The sequence below is a fragment of the Larus michahellis genome, chromosome W (assembly GCF_964199755.1).
Source record: "Larus michahellis chromosome W, bLarMic1.1, whole genome shotgun sequence".
Taxonomy (NCBI): domain Eukaryota; kingdom Metazoa; phylum Chordata; class Aves; order Charadriiformes; family Laridae; genus Larus; species Larus michahellis.
This window is the reverse complement of record NC_133929.1, coordinates 24,166,058-24,173,898: the sequence shown is the minus strand read 5'-3', so window position 1 is coordinate 24,173,898 and position 7,841 is coordinate 24,166,058. Positions and strand designations below refer to the sequence as shown.

The 7,841-nt window shown below is 44.5% G+C and overlaps 1 long non-coding RNA gene across 2 annotated transcripts; it reads left to right on the top strand.

Annotated features, from left to right (window-relative positions):
• The first annotated feature begins 556 nt into the window (after positions 1-556).
• Positions 557-5,924, top strand: LOC141735562 (uncharacterized). 2 transcript variants are annotated; one of them, XR_012584780.1, is made up of 2 exons: positions 557-1,474; positions 2,873-5,924. It is a non-coding gene; the product is annotated as an uncharacterized LOC141735562 (long non-coding RNA). The 2 variants fall into 2 exon arrangements; XR_012584781.1 differs by having other exon boundaries at positions 560-1,474; positions 4,471-5,924.
• Positions 5,925-7,841: the final 1,917 nt, after the last annotated feature.

The window sequence follows — 7,841 nt, the reverse complement described above, 5'->3', positions numbered from 1 at the left end:
CAGTAAAGGCTTTTGACTTATTTCAACAGGAACTGTTACATGATATTGTGTGAACTTGTGCCGATTGTCAGCAGCTGGCTCCTCTGCCATCATTTGCAGGGGTTAACCCGCGAGGGCTTACACCTGATGAACTTTGGCAATCCGATGTTACGCGCATTATGGAATTTGGACATGTTTCAGTTGATTTGTTTTCTCACTTTGTTGTAGCTACTGCTCATACAGGAGAGAAGGCTTGTGATGTTATTCGACATTGGTTGCAATGCATTGCAGTCATGGGAGTACCGAAAACTATAAAAACTGATAATGAACCAGCTTATGTGTCCGCTAAAGTACAGGTCTTTTTTTTTTTTTTTACAGATATGGGGTATTAAACATGTCACCAGTATTCCTCATTCCCCGACTGGGCAAGCAATTGTGGAGCGTATGCATCATACTTTAAAAACCATGCTTGCTAAACAAAAAAGGGGGAATCCCGTAGGTATGACACCTCAAGAGTGATTGTATAAAGCAACTCATGTTTTAAATTTTCTAAACATGTCTTCTTTGTCATCCACAGCAGTAGAGCGACATTTTGTAAGAACTGTTGAATGGCCTGAACGACCGAAGGTGTATTACAAGCACCTTAAGTCGGGGTGCATGCTAACCACAGATAATACTGCAACAAATAGAAGTTGTGAGCAAGACAATTCTGTAATGATTTGTACTTCTCATCCGTATGTTTGCTTCGGCTCAAAATGCAAGTATACAAGAATGTAATCAATCTTATTGTGTAAATTTAACGCGAGTAAGGTATAAAACAGCAGTAATATGGATAGGGGATCGTCAAAATGCATTAAAAACACGTCTTTCTCTGTATTGGGATTGGGAGTACAACTCTCGAAGACTTTGTGTTACATCTCTCCCCTGGAATACGTTGCTACATGGCTGAGAAATGGTTAAATGTAGGAATGTATCTGAGAGAAAATGGCCATGTGAGCCAGCCTCCCTACTATGAGAGATTAGATTAAGGGCAAAACAGCTGGTAGAAGATGGAATTAGTACATGGGAAAAACGGGAACTGAGAAGGCAGAAAACATGTTGTGCTAATGACTAAGCAATTTACTATGCGAATTCTTGTAACCAATCTGATGTGTGAACGAACTGCATGGACAGCGCATGGACAGTGTAACTAGCTAATCAGAAATAAGCGAGTCGCGTGTACGGCTTCAACACAGGGTATAAAAGATGATGACCTGTGCTTAATAAACGGCTTCTGTTGATTCACATTGGATCGTCTGGAGTCCAGTTATTTCTCCTCAGATGGTGACCCCGACGTGATACCGATCGGCGCTTGGCTTGAGCAGCGGAACGCGAGGGGCGGAAGACCCAGAAGGAGATCCACCGGCTGGAGGACGGCTCAGCTGGACTGAGACCGGTCGGATTGGGCGGCAATCCGGAATAAACAGACGACGTGGCCACGGACACCCAGAGAGAGGTGAGCAGCCGGGGCAGGAGATGGGGCAACAAGTAACAAAAGAAGAAGGGGCTATATTAAGACTTCTCCTGCATATCCTCTCTAAGAGAGGGGTGAAATACGATGAGCGTATGCTCCGAAGGTTGTTAACCTGGTGCAGAGGGAACGAATTCGCACCAGAGCCCCAGACAGCTTTTAAACCAGAAATATGGGAGGCTGTTGGGAAAAAAAAACAAACTGTGGGAAGTGATAAGTAAAGGAGACAAAGAGGCATCCCCGTTGGCGACGACATGGCGGTTGGTGTTATCGACCTTACAAGATATGAAGGCGGAGCGAGCCACGGCAGCCGGGGCTTTTGCAGCATTACAACCCACGGGAGGGGGATCGAACAGGCCAGGTCCGAAGGTCTGGGACGATCCCCTGCTGATCCCCTCTGCTCCACCTGAGGCCGATGGAGGAGGCAGAATGTCAGCAGAGACGGACAGAGCCGGAGCTGTTTTGCTCCTGCCATTGCCCGCCTCGCCCCCTCCCCTCCCCAGTCATCTCCCTGAGATAGGAGTGCTGGTTTTGTATGTCTGGCTGTGTAAGTGTGTGTGGGTGCCAGCTTATACCTGCTGATCAGCATGTGTGCTACTGTGTGGAAGGAATTTGTCTGTTATGTTTAATATGCTGTTTGCCGTGTTTAATAAGCATTATACGATCAGCTGTAAATGCCGCTTTGCATCGTACCCTTGCACGAGTTGTAGAATATGTTGCTCTAAAAACTATGTGTGTATCCATGAGAACCTGACCTTCACAGAAGAAGATAACAAGAAGGGATTACAACAATGTAGTCACGTATCAGGCAGCCGCTGTTAGCAAAGCTGGATCATGAGTTTGGTGAGACTCGCTGCATACGCTGGCCACGCGTGCAGCGACTCTAGCCTGTACTTTTCTACTCGATCCAGTGCAGGAGAGTCTGGTGGGACTCGCTGTGTGCACTGGCCATGCACGCAGCGACTCTAGCCTGTACTTCTCCACTCAGTCCAGTGCAGGATATAAGGGGGCTGTCTCGGGTCAGAGAGGGGGAGAGAGACATGAGCGAGGGGGAGAGAGACATGAGCGCACTTTGAAGATACAGGGGATGCCCTGAAGCACTGTGTCTGCCCCCGCGCCCCTCCCCCCCCCATACGTTCTATGTTCATTAACCCCAACAGCTCAGAAGGCATTACAGCATGTTGCAAGATAAGATATAGTCTACTACTGCTGCAAGACGCATTGAACACCTTCCTACAAGAATTTCAACTTTATGCCCTGATAGGACAGTGGGATGATGCACTCGCAAAGAGCCTGACTGCATTAGAGTGGGTATTTTTGCCACATACCTTTTCAAAACCAGTAACTACGATGATTGAAATGTTACCACGATTGTTTTTCCAGGGTTGCTTGTGCTGTCAGCAGCTTTCTGGAATGGATCCAAGCCACATGCATGTCCCCATCAAAAAGGATGACCTTGACCCTTGGTTATCACAATTTGACATGTCGTTGCAACAAAATATTCGTCCTTTACATGATCAGCTAAAAGCTCAAATACTAAAGATTCAAGACTTAATGAACCGCAATGTATTTGAAATACTACAAAAGGATTTCTCGTGGGTAAATCCAAAGAAATTGGCTTTCTGGGCTAAATTTAGGAATCTGGGTATTTATTGCCTTAGCAGGGTTCTTTTTGATTCTGTTTTTAATTGTGTTTAGTATATAACCTGCTAAGAGCGTCACAGCGAGTAGAAGCACAAGTCATGGCGACCTTGTTAATAAATGGTCTGGTGTTAAACAAAAAAGGGGAAGATGTGGCAGATCTATGAGCAGAGGCCTGCGTACGGCCAAAGACACAGAAAGCAGCAATAACATGGTACATGGACAATAAATGGCATGATATTGTGATCACGGACTGTAAAGGGTCCACACAAAAGCTAGAATTACGTGCTGTACTAGAAGTGTTTCGCAGGTGGACAAAAGGAGGTATTAATATCGTATGAGACTCCTTATATGTGGTTGGAATCGTTCAACGAATGGAGCGTGCTTTGCTGAAGGAGGTCAGAGATGAGCAGCTGTTCACCCTGCTCCATGAATTGTTGCTATTACTCAATGAACGGCACGATCCTTATTTCATCACCCATATTCGCAGCCATTTGGGGCTCCCAGAAGGTTTAGCTGAGGGCAATAGACGAGCTGATAAACGTGTGGCTCCTGCATGGGCCGCACCACCTCCAGATAAGTTTGCACAGGCACGGGCATCTCATACATTCTTCCATCAATCTGCACGAATGCTGCGCAGACAATTTGGGATCTCGGATCTGATGCCCAAGGTATAGTGCAAACGTGTGCTGATTGTCAACCATTTATACCTAACTTCAACCCAGGCGTCAGTCCCCGAGGGCATGGACCTTTGGAGTTCTGGCAGACCGATGTAACCCATGTGTCAGAATTTGGAAAACTGAAATTTATACACCTGAGTGTAGACTGTTATTCAACTGCAATTTGGGCAACTGCGCAGACTGGTGAATCTAGTAAACATGTACGAAAGCATTTGCGATCCGCGTTTGCGGCCTTAGGTGTACCGCGTGTGATAAAGACTGATAATGGCCCAGGGTATGTAGCCCGTTCAACAGAGGTATGTCTACAGCTGTGGGGCATTACACATGTGACTGGCACACCACATTCTCCGACGGGTCAAGCCATAGTGGAACGCATGAACCAGTCTTTAAAAAATTTGCTTCAAAAACAAAAAGGGGGAGAGCAAGGGCTGAGCCCTGTAGATCGACTGAACAAAGCCGTTTACGTCCTGAACTTCCTACGCCTTCCTCAACACTGCCTTGTACCTCCAATCGTGCGGCACGGCGCAGGCCTGCAGAGAGACCTGGGAGATTTTAGGCAGGAAAATGGCATGGTAGCAGTTAAAAACAGTGTGACGGGGAAGTGGGAAGGACCGTGTAGACTATTAACCTGGGGTCGAGGATATGCCTGTGTCATTACAGATGCCGGAACCAGATGGGTACCAGCCAAGTGGATAAAGCCCTGGTTTGAGCAGACGGATTCGAATGAGTTACCCCACAATACCAACGACGACGATGAGGGCTGAAGAAGTGCAGTGCCCTAGGTGTGGAACTGTGACCCATAGATCCTTGTGCCTTGTGAGGATTGTTGAGGCCGGTGGTGGTTTGAAAGACCACGTGCCGCGGCCCGGTGTGCTGTGTGTTTTAATTCTAGTGTGCTGTGTGTTTTAATAAGGAATTAGGTAAAGTGACGGGGTATGCTGTCTGTTTTAATCCGGTGTGCTGTGTGTTTTTAATCCGGTGTGCTGTGTGTTTTAATAAAGAACTAAGTACGGTGACGGGTTTAATTCGTTTAGCTATTGCAATAGAGTACATAGAGTCAGGTTCACCTCAACACGAGCTGGCTGAGCGACAGGAGATTAGGGAAGTCTACCATTCACAAGGATTGGTCAGGGTGTGGCATACAGTGCTGTTACACAGTGCTACTGCCAGAGGTTTGGTCGGTTCCGGAGGACTAGTGGGAACAGGTAGTACGTCACTGTAGCAACAGGTTCGGTCATCTACAGCACAGAAAGAAGGGCAAGGGTACTGATAGTTGAAGATGCCACTGGGAATTAGTGTCGGGCTTATCCTTGTGATTGGAAGTTGCAGCTGAGCACAAAATTGAGAACCCTTGGTATTTCGGCTTCTTTTAATACAGCAGGATTCAATTCAGTTTACCCAACATTTAACACGACCCTAGTGAACTTTTGTGGAGACACCACAGGGGTGATGACTGATTTTTGCTGTTGGCTCAGGGTCATGGATGTGAAGATTTTGAAGGTATGCGTTGTATGAACCTTTCCAACCACTCATCATCCATTCATAAGCAGTTATGGGATCTGAAGGATAACATGTCCAAATTAAAAGTGGTCAAAAACGGTTTCAATGATTGGTTAAGCTCATGGGGTATAACGGGATGGTTATCAGACTTCCTAAAACAAGGGCTCATGCTATTGTTGGTTATATTATTATTGATTATGGTAGCCTCGTGTGTTCTCCACAAAGTGACTGACATGATAGAAAATGCCATGCATAAGGTCTGGCTGGCTCAAGAAGAAAAAGGGGGTATTGTAGGAATGTGTCTGAGAGAAAATGGCCATGTGAGCCAGCCTCCCTACTATGAGAGATTAGATTAAGGGCAAAACAGCTGGTAGAAGATGGAATTAGTACATGGGAAAAACGGGAACTGAGAAGGCAGAAAACATGTTGTGCTAATGACTAAGCAATTTACTATGCGAATTCTTGTAACCAATCTGATGTGTGAATGAACTGCATGGACAGCGCGTGGACAGTGTAACTAGCTAATCAGAAATAAGCGAGTCGCGTGTACGGCTTCAACACAGGGTATAAAAGATGATGATCTGTGCTTAATAAACAGCTTCTGTTGATTCACATTGGATCGTCTGGAGTCCGGTTATTTCTGCTCAGTGCAGTGCTAACGTCAATTTCTTATTCACAGAAATTTGCATTGCCTTCTTTTATAGTCATAGTTTCTCTAAAGCGTCACTTGGGGAAATGGTATCACAAACACCCAATGCTGACCATGCTCACAGAAATGTCAGAAGCAACTGTACTTATTACTGATCTACTAATGCTGAACTAATGCTGAAGAAGGTATAATACAAGTTCATTTGGGACAAATATTGCCCAGAATAAAAGATGCTGTTATGGGACTATAACTTAATAAACACATAGGTATATATTTTATAAGTTATAAAATATAACTTGATAAATATTTAGAGAAATATCAGGAAATTCTAAGAGGTAGTTTTCTGTTTTTAAACAGTAAAGTGATTTTGTGCAACGTTTAAACTTGGAAAAGGTAAGTGTAGCCGCCTTCATATCATGTGCTAAAAGATCTTACAAAACCTCTCTTCACTTTTCCATACACAAATTCCTTCTATTACAGGTCACACACACCACATCTTTAGTAGTACCATATTCATCTTAACAGTAATGCCTCTTCATTGGTGCTGCTGGCCAAGCTCATTATCATTTACTACACTCATGTTCCATCAAGCCCGAATGACATCTATCTATTTCTGTTTTAGGGAACCTGTCACTATGCTATCTAAGCTGAGGCATAATATGCAGTAACATGCATAGCTCAGTTGCATGGTAATTTTCCCTAAGCATTTCAGCCATTTTTGAGTCTTTTTATACGCTCTACAAGGGCAGCATTAAAATTAATAGTCTTAAATTTTCTTCTAGGAATTATGTGGCTCACTAATATTTAGAAATGGACTTACAGTTTTATTCTAGCAACCTGCAAGACCACAACAGCATAAAGTGATTGAAAGAACTCAAAGAGAGAGCTGGAATGAAGCAACAAGTGATGCAAACCTTTACCCAAAACTTAAGACAAATCTTAATGAAGGTCAAAACTGATTTGAAACTTCAATTTCCCACCATTTCTCTTGCATTAATTTGTGCCAAAAATAAATGTTAAAATAAAAATATTCTTAAATTCATCTTTCTAGGATAAGTGAAGATTATGTAGGGGAGTTTCCAAGGTAAACGAATAGCAGTTCATCACCAAGCTTTCATTGGGAGAAGAGCTTGGCATCTCATTTCTATTTGACTCTCCTTTCATAAATAGTAGCACTGCTATAAGGGCCACATTAAAATATTTATCCAGAAAATAAAAGAGAGCAGAATGGATATCTGTTCAAGTCATTGGTGTTCAAAGGACTTTTATACCTGGAGTATAATTTTAGCCATTTAATTAAGGTGCTTCCTCTAATCAGAAGTGAGAAAGAGGCACGCTGATTGCAGCAATTTTATTGCTGAGCACAACATCATATGGTATGGAATATCTCTTTGGTCAGTTTGGATCAGCTGTTCTCTCCCTTCTCTGTCCCCTCCCAACTTCTGGGGGCCGGGGGGGGTTGGAGAGACAGTGTCCAGCCACTTCCTGGGAAGTAGGGCTTCAGTACACGTAGCGGTTGCTCCAGAAGACAAATGCCATAATAACAAATGCCCCTCCCCTCCTCCTCCTTTCTCTTAGCTTTTATTGCTGAGCAGACATCATATGGTATGGCCTGATAGCCTTCTATGATGACTGGCTGGGTAGATGAGGGGAGAGCAGTGGATGTTGTCTACCTCGACTTCAGCAAGGCTTTTGACACTGTCTCCCATAGCATCCTCATAGGCAAGCTTAGGAAGTGTGGGATAGATGAGTGGACAGTGAGGTGGACTGAGAACTGGCTGAATGGCAGAGCTCAGAGGGTTGTGACCAGTGGTGCAGAGTCCATTTTGGAGGCCTGTAGCTAGCGGTGTTCCCCAGGGGCCAGTACTGGATCTGGTCTTGT